The sequence below is a fragment of the Ambystoma mexicanum genome, chromosome 1q (assembly GCF_040938575.1).
Source record: "Ambystoma mexicanum isolate Mex_15411 chromosome 1q, UKY_AmexF1_1, whole genome shotgun sequence".
Lineage (NCBI taxonomy): Eukaryota > Metazoa > Chordata > Amphibia > Caudata > Ambystomatidae > Ambystoma > Ambystoma mexicanum.
Window position 1 is genome coordinate 258,710,212 of NC_090922.1, and position 15,881 is coordinate 258,726,092.

The following is a 15,881-nucleotide window of genomic DNA, read 5'->3' on the forward strand; positions in this document are numbered from 1 at the left end:
TGCTGAATGATCGGAATTGTTGTAGGTGAATTCAGCCACGGGTATCAGGAGCGACCAGTCATCCTGAACCTTGGTGGCGAAACATCGAAGATACTGCTCCAGGGTCTGATTAGCACGTTCTGTGGTCCCGTTGGTTTGGGGATGATAACCAGATGAGAGGGCGCGTTGGATTCCCAAAATGCAACAGAGATGTTTCCAGAATTGTGAGACGTATTGAGGTCCTCGATCAGATATGATTTTGGAAGGAAGTCCATGCAGACGTAATATGTGTTCCAGGAAGATGCCAGCAAGTTCGGACGAGGATGGTAGCTTACACAGGGGTGTAAAATGAGCCATATGAGTGAACAAATCTATGGTAACCATGATGGTCGTGTATCCTCGGAAAGGTGGTAATTCCACAATGAAGTCTGTAGCAATGAATTCCCATGGCCTTGTTGGCAGTGTAGGTTGCAGTAGAAGACCCGCCGGTCTCTTGTTATCATGTTTATTTTGACTACAGATAGTACAAGCTTTGATGTACTGCGGTACGTTGGTCTTCATTCCAGGCCACCAAAACTGTCTTTGTATGAGGCGCAGGGTGTTGGTTATGCCATGATGTCCGGAGTGAAGGGTATCATGACAGAGGTTTATTATTCTTTGTTGTAATTTCTGTGTAGGAACGACCAGTGCATTGTCTTTGAATAAATATCCTTCCTTAACTCTTAGGTTCCATTGATTCTTCCTTGAAATATCCTTCTAGAGATCAGAGGATTGGGTTTGCACTTGAATTGCCTCCAGGAGATTGACTGCTTGAGCTACAAAGATCGTGTGGGGAAACATCTTAGCATAGGCCCTATCATCAGTAGCTACATAGTCAGGATGTCGAGATAAGGCGTCAGCAATCAGGTTTTGTGATCTGGGAACATGAGTGATGTGGAACTGGTACTGGGCAAAGAAGTAGGCCCAAAGCGCCTGACAACTGTTCCTACACTTCAATGACTGTAGAATTTGAAGATTCCGATGGTCTGTGCGGACCTGAACTGGATATCTAGCACCCAGAAGTAGCTGTCGCCATTCAGTGAAGGCTTGGCGGATGGCTAACATTTCCTTTTCCAGTTCGGAGTAGTGTGTCTCCCTGGGAGTCAGGGTTCGTGAAAGGTAAGCAATGGGGTGTTGTAGTTTATCCTCAAATTCCTGCTTCAAGACCGCTCCTATGGCGTAGTTAGAGGCATCCGTTTCCACTAGGAATGGTCGATTTACGTCAGGTTGGGCCAAGATGGGGGCTTGCGTGAACTCTGCCTTTAAACGTTGGAATGCCATATCTTGCGGTGTAGACCAGATAAAGGGGGTGTCTTTCTTCAAGAGAGCAACGATCGGCTGAACGATCTCGGAAAAGGTGGATATGAACTTCTGGTAGAAGTTGGCAAGCCCCAGGAAGGATTGAACTTGTTTCATGGACGCGGGAGCGGGCCATGCCAGTATGGCCTTTAACTTTGAAGGGTCCATACCAATTCCTTCTGGGCTAAGGATGCATCCTAGGTAGTGAACAGAAGTAACGTAAAACAAGCATTTTTCGGGTTTGGCTAAAAGTTTGTGTTCACAGAGTCGTTGTAATACTACCTTTACATGTTCTTCATGCTTTAGAAGATCCTTGGAAAAGATCAATATGTCGTCCAGATAGACAATGACGAAGAGGAATAACATGTCAGGAAACACCCTATCCATGAAACGTTGAAAAACTGCGGGGGCATTAGCTAGTCCAAAGGGCATGACTAGATATTCATAGTGACCAAAGGGTGTTCTAAAGGCTGTTTTCCATTCGTCTCCTTCCCGGACACGGATCAAATGATAGGCACCTTGGAGATCCAACTTTGTGAATATTACGGCGCCTCGCACAGCTTGCAGGATATTCGAGATCAAGGGCAGTGGGTACCGATCTTTGAGGGTGCATTGATTTAAGCCACGATAGTCGAGGCAAGGTCTGAGTTCCTTGGTGTCCTTCTTGGAAACAAAGAACAACGAAGCACCCGCTGGAGATTTTGAGGGTCTTATGGTGCCATTTTCAAGGTTGGTATCCAGGTATTCCCGGAGGGCCTTTTTCTCAGGTTCGGAAAGGATGAACATTTTGCCGAAGGGAATCACTGCTGAGGGATCTGTTTCTATGGTGCAGTCTTTAGGTCTGTGAGGGGTTAAGGCCTGCACTATGGCAGTTGAAAATACATCAGCATATCCCTGATAGGCCTCAGGGACTTGTATGATATCGGAAACCATGAGTGGTGTTTGCTAGTCTCTTGGTGGTTCTTTAGGGGCTGTCAAGGAGGGATCCAGGAATAGACAGTGGGACATACAAAACTCTGAGCCTAGGAATAGTGATCCTGCTGTCCAATTGATATACGGATTGTGCTTCTGTAACCAGGGCATACCCAATACCATGGGGTAATGAGCTGACTTAATGATGTCGAATCTAATCCGCTCTTGGTGATGGTTTATAGAAAGCTGGACCTCTTTTGTCTGCAGGCTTATGGGTCCTGAAGTGAGGGGTCTTCCGTCGATTGCTTCCACCGGCTGCATGGTGCTTCGTGTCTCGTATAGAATATGATGACTAACAACCCAATCTTGATCAATGAAAATTCCCATAGCTCCGCAGTCTACCAAGGCCAGAATGGAATAGGTCTTATTCTTGGAGGGCGATAGGAAGGCCTGTAGTATCACCAAATTGTTTTGTCCAGGAGAGTTCAAGGATGGAATTGATGTGGAGCAAACAGCTCTCTCCCGAAGCTCTGCTCCATCTAGGATCGGGAGCTGGCGTTTCCCGAACGCCGAGGAGGGGCTAGAGGACACTCCCTAACCAAGTGTTTGTCTGAGGCACAATATATGCACAACCCCCTATGAATCCTTTGCATCCTTTCTTGCAGGGATATAGGTCCACGGAAGGCTCCTATCTGCATGGGTTTTGGTTCAGTGACTGAGCCTGGGTTTGTGTCCGTCTTGGTGGTGCTCTCAAAGGACACTTTCAGAGGATTACCTCTGGATTTCTTCTTCTCTGCCTTCCTTTCCTGGATACAAGGTCCATTAGTGCCCCGAATGAGTTTGGGCGAGCCACTCTGGCCAACTCGTCTTTAATCTCCTCATTCAGTCCTTTCCTGAAAAGGGTAAAACTCGCCTCAGGGGACCAATCAGCTTCCTTGACTAATTGCTTGAATCGGGTTACATAGGTGAGCATATCCTGGGATCCCTGCTGAAAGTCTAAGAGGCGTTCCTGGGCACTATAGACCTGCTCTGGGCGGTCAAACATGGTTTTAAGGGCTTGAATGAACCCATCATAGTCGTCTAGGAGAGCATCACCGGAATTAACGAGGGGCGTAGCCCAGGTTAAGGCGTTTCCTGAAAGGTGAGAAATTATGAAACCCACCTTAGCCTTGGGAGTCGAAAAGTAGTAGGGCTTAAAAGTAAAGTGGACCAAACATGAATCCAGGAATCCACAAAGGGTTTTTGCCGACCCATCGTATTTGTCCACTATGCCGCCCAGCAACACACTTTCTTTTGTGGCAGAATCACGGGATAGAACTAATTGTTTGAGAGCAGCATTTTCCGCCTTTAGATTCTGCACCTTGGTTGATAGCTCTTGCATGCCACGCATCAGGTCCTGGACGGCCGCTTCCGTGTCCATATCGAGTTCGGTCGGGTGGCGTCTCAAACTGTCAAGGAGTTCCCCCTTCTCACCTGAGTTCGATCTTTGCTGGATTTCTTGGTCGATGCCTTCTTGCGGACGGATCGGGTCTTGAATAAGGCTGCACGATTCTCTTCCTACTCCAGCGTGCGTTCAAAGTTCCGGGAAGCAACGATCCAGGAATCCGGGAATTTTACAGAGTGCGCTACTCAGCGCACGAGTCCAGGAATCAAGAAAGGAGGGAAAGGGACTAGGAATGGGGTTGGCTGGGAAAGAACCAAGGATACAATACAGCGAGCTACAGAGCACACGTCTGGTCGCTACTTTGCAATAGCATTGAGACGCGCGGAGCCACGGGAGGTGTGGTCTATTAATAGAACACACTACGTCCAACGTGTAGAGCGAGGAAGGTGTTTCACAGTGGACGGCCATGTTGGGAGTACCAGGGAGTGTAAGCCCTATTGAGACAAGGACCAGGAAGTCCAAAAGGGGCGTGTTCTGTAGGTCATGACACACACGCTTCATGGGCCAGATGACAAGAAGGTAGGTGGTAGTGTTGGGGTAGGCTTGGCTTGGGGGAAGAGACGGAGAGAAGAGAGGAGAGGAGGGAATGATCGCTACAGGAGAGAGGAGTGGTCAGAGGGATGGAGAGGGGGAGGTCAGAGGACAGCAATACATCGAGTGTGTGCCCTGAAGAGTGAGTCGGGCCAGAAGGGATGATGGACAGGGAGAGGGAGTTGCAGAGGTCATGGAAGAATACAGAGGTCACTGAAGAGGAGGAGTTGAGTGGTAGAGACCAGGAGGGAGGAGGAGAGGTCCTCCCACTAAGAGAGAAATGAGGTGATTTGACCAGGAGGCCGGTAGATGGTAGCCACAGTAAGAGAATCGGTAAGAGAGAGAGAGAGAGACTACATACAAGGCATTCAAAAGAGCAGTCGATCTGAGTGGGAGTGATAGAGGCAGGAATCCACTCAGGAAAGATCAGAGCTACCCCACCACCGGACCAGGAGGATCTGGGTGTGGAGAGGATCGTGTAGCCATCAGAGAGGAGAGTGTAAAAGCTTGTGACAGAGCTGGCCATGAACCATGTCTCAGTAAGACCAAGGACATCATGGATCATGGGTCTTCTTATCTTGTCTGAACAGAGGAAGACAACTCCACCCACTCTCTCATGTGTCATTCTCTGGTACATGTCATTTGTCAGTCAGATCCTGAACCTCACCAGGAATCAAATTTAAATTCTATTAGCCTCATTACACGGTAGGCGGTGGACCAAGGTGCTATTAGCACTATTAGTAAAATACCGGCACCGCCTTGGAGGAAAGGGGAATTACCGCCCTATTCCAAGGTTGGCGGGGCGGTAATTCCCCCTTCCCCCATTGCCCTTCCCCATTCCCATTTTTGCCCCATGGGGCATAATGGGAATGGGGAAGGTGCTAATTACGGTACCGCAAATTGCGGTACCGTAATTAGCACCCTGGTCCCCTTGCGGGTTGGTTTTTAACGCCTGCTTAAAAGCAGGCGTTAAAGTACCAATCCGCAAAGGGACCTCGTAGTAAGGCGGTAAGGGTTAACCGTCACCGGTACCATTACCTGTGACCGTTAACCCTTACCGCCTTCCATGTAATGAGGCCCTATGTATTTTTAAGAGTTCACCTCCATTAGCTGGGTGTTATGTTTTCCCAGTGGTTATCTGTTCACCCCATAAAACTTTAGTCTGGCACAAGTCATGTCCCTTTCTTGGCTCTGTGAACTTCAAAGAGATATTTAGATAGAGAGATAAGGCAGTGCTTGTCCTTTTGGCTTGTTGTGGTAAAGTCACTGAGCTCAGCACTGAGCTTGGCACAGCTCTTCGATTAGTTCCTATGAACAGCAAATAAATGATGCTTTTACATTCTGACTTTTCTACATGGTACTTGCACTAATGTCTTGAAATATAAAATATAAGTTTTTCCATCTTCCTTCTAGAAGTTTCTTTTAAAGCAGTTGTGACAAGCCACCATGATGTGTGCAATTGAATTTATTTCTGTCAATAGGAGCTTCATTTTCCATGGCTAATTTCCATCCAAGTTGCAGAATACAGACATTTCTCCTTGCAGCCCCGTTTTAGTAAACTTTACTTGTTGGCCTAGTCATTCGAATATGGGTCCCATTTAATTTTATTTTTCCTTTTTCTGACTACCCTGTTGGGGTATTCAGCAGTGTTGAAATGTACATGCTGTCCTTTCGGTCTGTCAGTCAACATTGTGCTTTGAAATTACAAGAAAGTATTTCTGCACTTTTAAGCTCAGCCCGCCAGACGCAGTTTCCTTGGGGCCATATTTGCCTCACATTCTATTGTTCGTACTGTGAATGCTACATTGTGCTACTGAAAGTTAATCCGCCCTGTCTCATTATATGCCTTGGTCCACTTGCTATTAATCATCCAATCTTGTCTCTTCACTGCCTATGTGGATTGTGAGTGGTTTGGGCAGCATACTCTCTTTTGTCTTAAGTGGGCCTTACATATTTCTCCCATTACCTAGCCTCCCAAGTGTGTTCCCCAGTCACTATTATTGCTTACAGGCACTACAAACTGGGTCATAAAGTATGTTATTACAATTTTTAATACAGTCTTTGCATTAGCCTTGCGAGAGGTAAACACCTTAACCCACCCTGAATTAGTGTCTACCCGGACCAATGCATACTGACACCAACAGCCCTTCTGCAGTTGATTTAGGCCCACCAGAATTGTGTTGAATGAATGGCTCCCTGGGATGTGGGTACTTGCCTTGGGTTTGTTTGTTTGTTTGTTTGTTTATTTGATTTATTATTTATAATGTACGATCATACCCTCAGGTAACAGGGCGCAGCAGTTACATGTATATGCAAAGCTTAGTTACAACAGCGAGATTATATACATACATACAGTTATAGTAGGATTATATACATAAATTCAGTAAAAAAAACTTTGTTAACGGGACGTTATGGTTAAGTTGCGGTACTAAAAACCTATGAAATTCAGTAAAAAAACGTTGTTAACGGGACGTTATGGTTAAGTTGCGCAACTAAAAACCTATGAAATTCAGTGAAAAAACTTTGTTAAAGGGACGTTATGGTTCCAAGTAAAACCGAAAAACCCCTGAAATTCGCCAGTTATGGTAAGCTAAGCAACCATAACTCGCGCCACCACCGTGCACTGCTAAGCCTAACACCCAGGACATCAAAGATGACATCACAAATGTCATTGATGACATCACTGATGACATCACATGTCTGACTCCCCCTTTTTTCCTTTCCTGACATATCTAGGCCACATGATTTTCTTCAGTAACAGTCAGGAACTAAAAATGATAAATTACTATATTCGTAGACTTATCCTTCAAGTATGTTCTTAGAATAATTCCCTTATGGTCCAGTCATATCATATGAAACATATACATAGGGGAAGACACAACCTTGAAAGACAGCAATCCTTTTTGTGCATTAAAATTATCAGTAGATTTATCAGCACTTTCTGATACTTTTGATGTTTTTTTATTACTGTACTTTCCCTGTATATGCTCATATTTTTATATGTTGTACTCACACTATTTTCCTTAGGGTCCAGACACATCATGTGATATATATAGATAGGGTAAGTAACAGCTTTGAAACAGAGCAATCATTTCTCTCGGTAAAGGTAATCAGTTAGGTTATGAACACTTTCTGCTACTATTGCTGTTTCTTTTTCTTACTTCAATTCCCTTGTATATATTCATATTTGTATCTGGTGTTGTCTCTTTGTGATTTGTCTATAATAATGCAATTATGTAGTAAGTGGGTTGTATTACCTACTTATCACAAGTTTCACTGTACGCAAAACTCTAATATGAAAACAGTTATCATTTCAATATTCAACATGGCAAGCTTATGAATATTGCACCTCCATCATGTATGCTGCACACAATGCCTCTGTTTCTACATGAGTACCTTAGTATACTGGATTGAAGTTAATAATAGAATGCTATTTATATCAATGCATAGCTTAATGCACTGATTAGCACTTGATATTTATTCCAATAATCTTTGACACTTTTTGTATTAACATTACACTAAGGATCCCTTGTACAGACTTTTCATAAAAGGAAGGAGGGGTGCAAAAACATAAGAGACGATAAGGATGACATTTCTGAAACTAAACCGCTTTTATATATTATATCACTATGAGAAAGATTGTTGGCACAGACAGAGTCGTATTTAGAGACTGCATTACACGTAGACAATGGAAAATGCCAATATAATGTAAGTAATCCTTTAGATTATTTTATACCGGAATATAATAACAATAGCGTGGCGTTAAAGCCCGGTTAAGTTGTACTTGTTCGTTCAATGTGGCATATTGTTTTGTACCGTGCACTATCACCGCCGAAGTGGTCCCCCGGCGCTCAGACGGCTCTGAAAAAGGCAGACGAGAGAGGGTGGGTTAGTGGGAATAAGTTAACATACTCCGTTGCACTATCCTCGCTAGCAAATAGTTTCACGCCCTAATAAATCAAATGAATATTTTTAATGAAGATCGGCTCGTGAGACTAATTTATGTTTTTAAAACAGGTACATCCTTCCCTACTGTCAATGCCACGATTTTCAGACCCCGGCCGACGGATTTTTTAACTGCCAGGTGCAGCTACTTCTAAACAACTTCATGACCCTCACCATTTTATGGGACAATCCATCATGCACCTCCATCATGTATGCTGCACACAATGCCTATGTTTCTACATGAGTACCTTAGTATACTGGATTGAAGTTAATAATAGAATGCTATTTATATCAATGCATAGCTTAATGCACTGATTAGCACTTGATATTTATTCCAATAATCTTTGACACTTTTTGTATTAACATTACACTAAGAATCCCTTGTACAGACTTTTCATAAAAGGAAGGAGGGGTGCAAAAACGTAAGAGACGATAAGGATGACATTTCTGAAACTAAACCGCTTTTATATATTATATCACTATGAGAAAGATCGTTGGCACAGACGGAGTCGTATTTAGGGACTGCATTACACGTAGACAATGGAAAATGCCAATATAATGTAAGTAATCCTTTAGATTATTTTATACCGGAATATAATAACAATAGCGTGGCGTTAAAGCCCGGTTAAGTTGTACTTGTTTGTTCAATGTGGCATATTGTTTTGTACCGTGCACTATCACCGCCGAAGTGGTCCCCCGGCGCTCAGACGGCTCTGAAAAAGGCAGACGAGAGAGGGTGGGTTAGTGGGAATAAGTTAACATACTCCGTTGCACTATCCTCGCTAGCAAATAGTTTCACGCCCTAATAAATCAAATGAATATTTTTAATGAAGATCGGCTCGTGAGACTAATTTATGTTTTTAAAACAGGTACATCCTTCCCTACTGTCAATGCCACGATTTTCAGACCCCGGCCGATGGATTTTTTAACTGCCAGGTGCAGCTACTTCTAAACAACTTCATGACCCTCACCATTTTATGGGACAATCCATCATGCACCTCCATCATGTATGCTGCACACAATGCCTATGTTTCTACATGAGTACCTTAGTATGCTGGATTGAAGTTAATAATAGAATGCTATTTATATCAATGCATAGCTTAATGCACTGATTAGCACTTGATATTTATTCCAATAATCTTTGACACTTTTTGTATTAACATTACACTAAGAATCCCTTGCACAGACTTTTCATAAAAGGAAGGAGGGGTGCAAAAACGTAAGAGACGATAAGGATGACATTTCTGAAACTAAACCGCTTTTATATATTATATCACTATGAGAAAGATCGTTGGCACAGACGGAGTCGTATTTAGGGACTGCATTACACGTAGACAATGGAAAATGCCAATATAATGTAAGTAATCCTTTAGATTATTTTATACCGGAATATAATAACAATAGCGTGGCGTTAAAGCCCGGTTAAGTTGTACTTGTTCGTTCAATGTGGCATATTGTTTTGTACCGTGCACTATCACCGCCGAAGTGGTCCCCCGGCGCTCAGACGGCTCTGAAAAAGGCAGACGAGAGAGGGTGGGTTAGTGGGAATAAGTTAACATACTCCGTTGCACTATCCTCGCTAGCAAATAGTTTCACGCCCTAATAAATAAAATGAATATTTTTAATGAAGATCGGCTCGTGAGACTAATTTATGTTTTTAAAACAGGTACATCCTTCCCTACTGTCAATGCCACGATTTTCAGACCCCGGCCGACGGATTTTTTAACTGCCAGGTGCAGCTACTTCTAAACAACTTCATGACCCTCACCATTTTATGGGACAATCGCCAAGGACCAATATGCCCTTACGCGATACTAGCGGCTAGAAGCAACATACCAACCATTATGGTGGTCTAATGCCTCGTTGTTGGAACAGCCTTCCGATTATCAGTGCGACCATAGTGCTTCTTTTGTCATAAACCAACACCCTGTGTACCGCAAAGGAACAGCGCGTGACTCAAGATGAACTTTTGCGGATCGACAGCAAAGACAAATGCAAATCGCTGAATATTCTCTAAACATTTGATGTCAAATAAAAGTACTTTACGAAATGTACAATCTTGCTGTTTGCTTTTAAATCACAGTTTCATATTCCGAATTGTGGCGCGCTGTGTTGTGAGATGATCTGTGTTGTTTTCCGGGTTCTGTGTAAAGTCGCGTAGGACTGGAGACGACTGGGCGCGTTTGGCTATGCACCCTGTAACGTCACGGAGAGAGACGGGGAATATGAATGCTTTGATAATGTCAGGTTTAGGGGCGGGAGATATGATTTAGTGTCGCAAAAGCAGGTCAGCCAGGTCGATGGGGCAAGTGATAGGATTATCACATAATGTCGGCGCACAGCAGACTGATTTATCGTTTGTTTAGTGGACAAAAAGTCAGGTAAGGCCCATAGGAAATTGTAATGTCAACGGACATAAGGAGGGTTCTTAGAACACTTTCAACCTGACAATGAACAATACGAACAGCGTTCTCAGAACACCCCCATTTTGTTTAATTGCAAACATTACCTCCACGTCAACTCTTCCTCGTCCCAGTACTTACTTCATGAGGCCCCTGCCTCCGACACAGGACCTTCTTCTATTTCCTTAAATTCTTATAACTCCTCCCCCACATCCACATCACTCAGTTTCATATTACCAAGCCGGAGCATGGGACCTTCCCCGCAGGGAGGGTGAGGAGGGTCGTCAGTACTGTGACGAGGAAGAGTAGGACTAGGAGTAATGAAGATTACCGGTAAGTAATCAGAGCATTTCAGGACACCGCGAGTGTTCTTAGAACACATTCAACTTGCCAGAGTACAATACGAACAGTGTCCTCAGGACACCCCCATTTTGTTTATGTACGAACATTTAAGGACACCGCAAGTGTTCTTAGCTCAATTTTAGCTTGCTTGCGAACAAAACGGACACATACTCCGTCCTCAGAACACCCCACCATTTAGTTTATATAGAACATTTCAGAACAGCTGTGTTGTCCGCAGACAAATCGAACACAACAAAAGTGTCTGGCATATAAAAAAAACAGAACATTGAACCTATCTCATACTCCTCCACCCTCCCCAAACACTCTTACACACCAACACACTCCACTAAATACAATTTTTAATCCAAGTTTCATTGCGCTGTCCGCGGTCGTCGGTGAATGCAAGATGGCGGGCGCCACAGAAAATCTGAGGCGCTTCACGCACCACGCCGTCCAATCAGCAAACACGTTGCATGTCCGCGGACATCACGCAAGCCGCTCGTCCAATCAGGGCACTGTCCGCAGAGCGAACCGGGAAGTCCGTCCGCGGAGCGAACGGAGATATCACAAATTTTTTTGCCTTACATTTTGGTCATTTTAAAAAAAACTACTGGACGGATTTACACCAAATTTGCAAAAGCACGCTTTCGGGACCAAGCCCCCGCTCATGCCGCAAATTTGGTGTAAATCCATCCAGCGGTTTGGGCTGTAGGCGTGTGAGTTTTTTCCCATTATGTCTAGGAAAAAACTAAAGTTTTGGGACCCCCCCTATAACTTTGCCCCCCCTGGACCAAACCTCTCCAAACTTTGCAAAAATAATTCCGAGTGGCCTATATACTTTTTTTGCAAAGTTTGGTGAGGATTTGTCCAGAGGGAGCGAAGTTATAAGCCACCCAAAAAATGCTCTTCCTATGGAAACACCAACTTAACCATAACTACATGGACGCTACCGCGTCCATGTAATACAGATATGGGTACACTAAATGTAAAAGATAGACTATTGGAACAGACAGACCACTTACTAACATTGGAAGTAAGAGCAAGTAAAGGTTAGATACGCTATGTACAGATTGACACTGGGGTTGCGGGGCGATGCTCCTCGCGGTAGGACCTGGCCGCGTGTTTCATGAAATGATCCTACATTTTCAACCATAGGACAACATTAGTCTGGAAGTTATGGTAGGGCATTCTGTATTAAAAATCCAAAAAACCAAAAAGGACTAGATAAAAAAATCTAGTCCAACAGCTGCTCTCTGTACAAACCCCAAATGGGTGATATAATTTAAACATGGATTCCAACAATGGAGATGTAAATTCTTTTCTTCTTATGTATGAGTTCAATAGAAAAACACTGAATTCAAAGTAGAAGTGACGGTAATATGTTTATCAAAAACATGGATTCAAATCAAGGAGGAAAATCACTAATAATGTCTTAGTGAGGATTCAGCTGTCACTTCTCATATTTTAAATAGACTTCTTTTACCAATGCATTTCGGAGCTTATAGCTCCTTCATCAGGGTGAGTCTAATCTAATTACATAGAATACAAATATATAACGCAACACGTGAGAAATAACACAATATATAAAAAAAGACAAGGTAAAAATTGAAAATCACATACCAAAGACACGATGTGGGTTCAGGATGGAATATGTAATGAAAAAATGAAAAAAATAAAGAATAAATAACTGAAAGTAGCATGGATAATATGACCAGGTAAACGAAGGGAAAATAATGTAAAAGGACTCACGAGACGTGTTTGGCCTCGTAGAGACGAGAATCCACAGTCAAAAAGCAGATGTGTGGTCTGCTGTCAGTAACGGCAGCGTGCAGAGCACAGACAGATCAATAAACCTATTGGAAACAAAAGTGTGCATTAAGAGGAGTTTCGGGAGCGTAGTGGTGCTATAGTTACAAAGGAACATCTACAATGGTTACCTGGAGGATAATCAGGGTCTGTATCGGCTAAGAAAACGCCGTTCTGCATCGCTGTAAGCAAACGTTGCTAATGGTAACGCTGCTAAAAATACCCACGTGACAGCATCGCATCGGGCGAGCAGCGTGATGTGGCACGTACATATAAGCGAGACTGCATTAGAGATATATGGGCATGTATGGAACTATAAATATAATTGTCAACACTCAGGTAAATGAAAGAAGGAAAGTGGATAAAAGAAAAATAAATGTGCAACAATATCATAGACATAGAAAAATTACTATCAAAAAATACTATAAAAAACAGAGATAGTAGTAGAAGAAAAACATACAACCACACAGGCTCCAAAGATGGCAGCCCATGGAAAAATAAGAGAAAGTAAACATGCATCTCAGCCGTAGTGGGTGGCACCAGAGGTGTCACCTTGGGTCCCAAAGTTGGCAGAATCTTATTGCCTGTACTAGGATGGTATACGGTGTTGCCCGTGATGACTAAGTTACAATTAGTACAATGGAGACAAGGGTATGGCTTAAATGAAGAAATCAATTATCATTGTTATCTTTGAATTTGATGCACCTATGTTGATTTCATGTGACACTGTATAATGTTTTTGCATGTATTATTGATGATTATTGATGATTTTGCATGTTACATGTAATGGCTAGACTGTTAATTGACAACTAATGTGGTCCTAGACATTTGTCAGGACCAACTTTGCTAACGCCAGTATCCTTAGGCATTGATAATATCCATGTAGTGTTCTTGATCACCTAAGTCGTTAGTTTAAGATTTGCTAATTCTCTAAATTGCTTCATTTATGTCCAAGCATCATGTCAGCCTTTCCCGGACATCCGTCTGGGACCCAAGGTGACACCTCTGGTGCCACCCACTACGGCTGAGATGCATGTTTACTTTCTCTTATTTTTCCATGGGCTGCCATCTTTGGAGCCTGTGTGGTTGTATGTTTTTCTTCTACTACTATCTCTGTTTTTTATAGTATTTTTTGATAGTATTTTTCTATGTCTATGATATTGTTGCACATTTATTTTTCTTTTATCCACTTTCCTTCTTTCATTTACCTGAGTGTTGACAATTATATTTATAGTTCCATACATGCCCATATATCTCTAATGCAGTCTCGCTTATATGTACGTGCCACATCACGCTGCTCGCCCGATGCGATGCTGTCACGTGGGTATTTTTAGCAGCGTTACCATTAGCAACGTTTGCTTACAGCGATGCAGAACGGCGTTTTCTTAGCCGATACAGACCCTGATTATCCTCCAGGTAACCATTGTAGATGTTCCTTTGTAACTATAGCACCACTACGCTCCCGAAACTCCTCTTAATGCACACTTTTGTTTCCGATAGGTTTATTGATCTGTCTGTACTCTGCACGCTGCCGTTACTGACAGCAGACCACACATCTGCTTTTTGACTGTGGATTCTCGTCTCTACGAGGCCAAACACGTCTCGTGAGTCCTTTTACATTATTTTCCCTTCGTTTACCTGGTCATATTATCCATGCTACTTTCAGTTATTTATTCTTTATTTTTTTCATTTTTTCATTACATATTCCATCTTGAACCCACATCGTGTCTTTGGTATGTGATTTTCAATTTTTACCTTGTCTTTTTTTATATATTGTGTTATTTCTCACGTGTTGCGTTATATATTTGTATTCTATGTAATTAGATTAGACTCACCCTGATGAAGGAGCTATAAGCTCCGAAATGCATTGGTAAAAGAAGTCTATTTAAAATATGAGAAGTGACAGCTGAATCCTCACTAAGACATTATTAGTGATTTTCCTCCTTGATTTGAATCCATGTTTTTGATAAACATATTACCGTCACTTCTACTTTGAATTCAGTGTTTTTCTATTGAACTCATACATAAGAAGAAAAGAATTTACATCTCCATTGTTGGAATCCATGTTTAAATTATATTACCCATTTGGGGTTTGTACAGAGAGCGGCTGTTGGACTAGATTTTTTTATCTAGTCCTTTTTGGTTTTTTGGTTCAAGAGTCAGGGTGTCTCCAGACTTATTGCAGCCAGCTCCTGTAAGCATCTATTTGAGCGTCAATTTATCTTCATTTTTCGACTCAATTTTTCTTAGTGTCTGTGGTGCCCACTTATCTTTGCCACTTAGGGCATTCTGTATTTACAGTCTTGTCCACATTGTCCTCCTGACATATGATGGATTGCCTGCAATACTTTGGACTGTTCAAGATACATTTGGTGCAAACCAGTTCTTATTGAGGGAAGCAATCATACCCCCCTTTCCTATGTGGTCAAGTCCATGATAAATGTGAGCCACGCAGGATAACAGTACCTTCAACCTTATGAGGTGATCATTTTTGCCAGGACCCACCATCTCATATCAGAACCTACTTCATAGTGCGTAAAGCCTGGTGGCTGCAGCCTCATATTAATATTTCGAGCTGTCAGCGTTTTCTATTTCTTCTATTCACATTCAAGTGAACTGCAAGGAATGGAATGATTTGTCCCCACACCTCCTCAAAGGCTGGGCCTATCTCCAGGGGCCTGCGCATGGGAGTCCTGATTATTTCTTCTCAGAGGTTTGCAGGTACTTGTTTAGAACTGCTTCTTTCAATTGTATGTGCTTCACTCCTGATGCGGGCCGAGTCTCTAAATAGCTAGTCGGCCATCTTGCTTTTGTCAGAGTTGCACATGCACAATGGAGCACAGATGCGCGGCCCAGGCAGCTGGGCTGGTGCCCCCACTGTCCTCTTCACATCGCGCTCTCCACAGTTGCAGTGAGCGTGATCACGCACACCCTGCATGGTTAGCTTTTTGCGTGTTGCGCTAGCGGGTGATCATTTAATTTGTATTTCCTGCATCTTTTCCTCTTGCTGAATATTTTTAAAATAAAAGAATTCTGAAAGGCTTGAGAAATTTGTTGAGACCCATGTTATGTAATCAAAACAAAAAATCCACCATCAAATGGGGAATGCTTTTGAATAAATGCCAGCTAAATGTGTTGTAATTAACCATTAAAGAATTACAGATTACACGAGGTGCACCCCA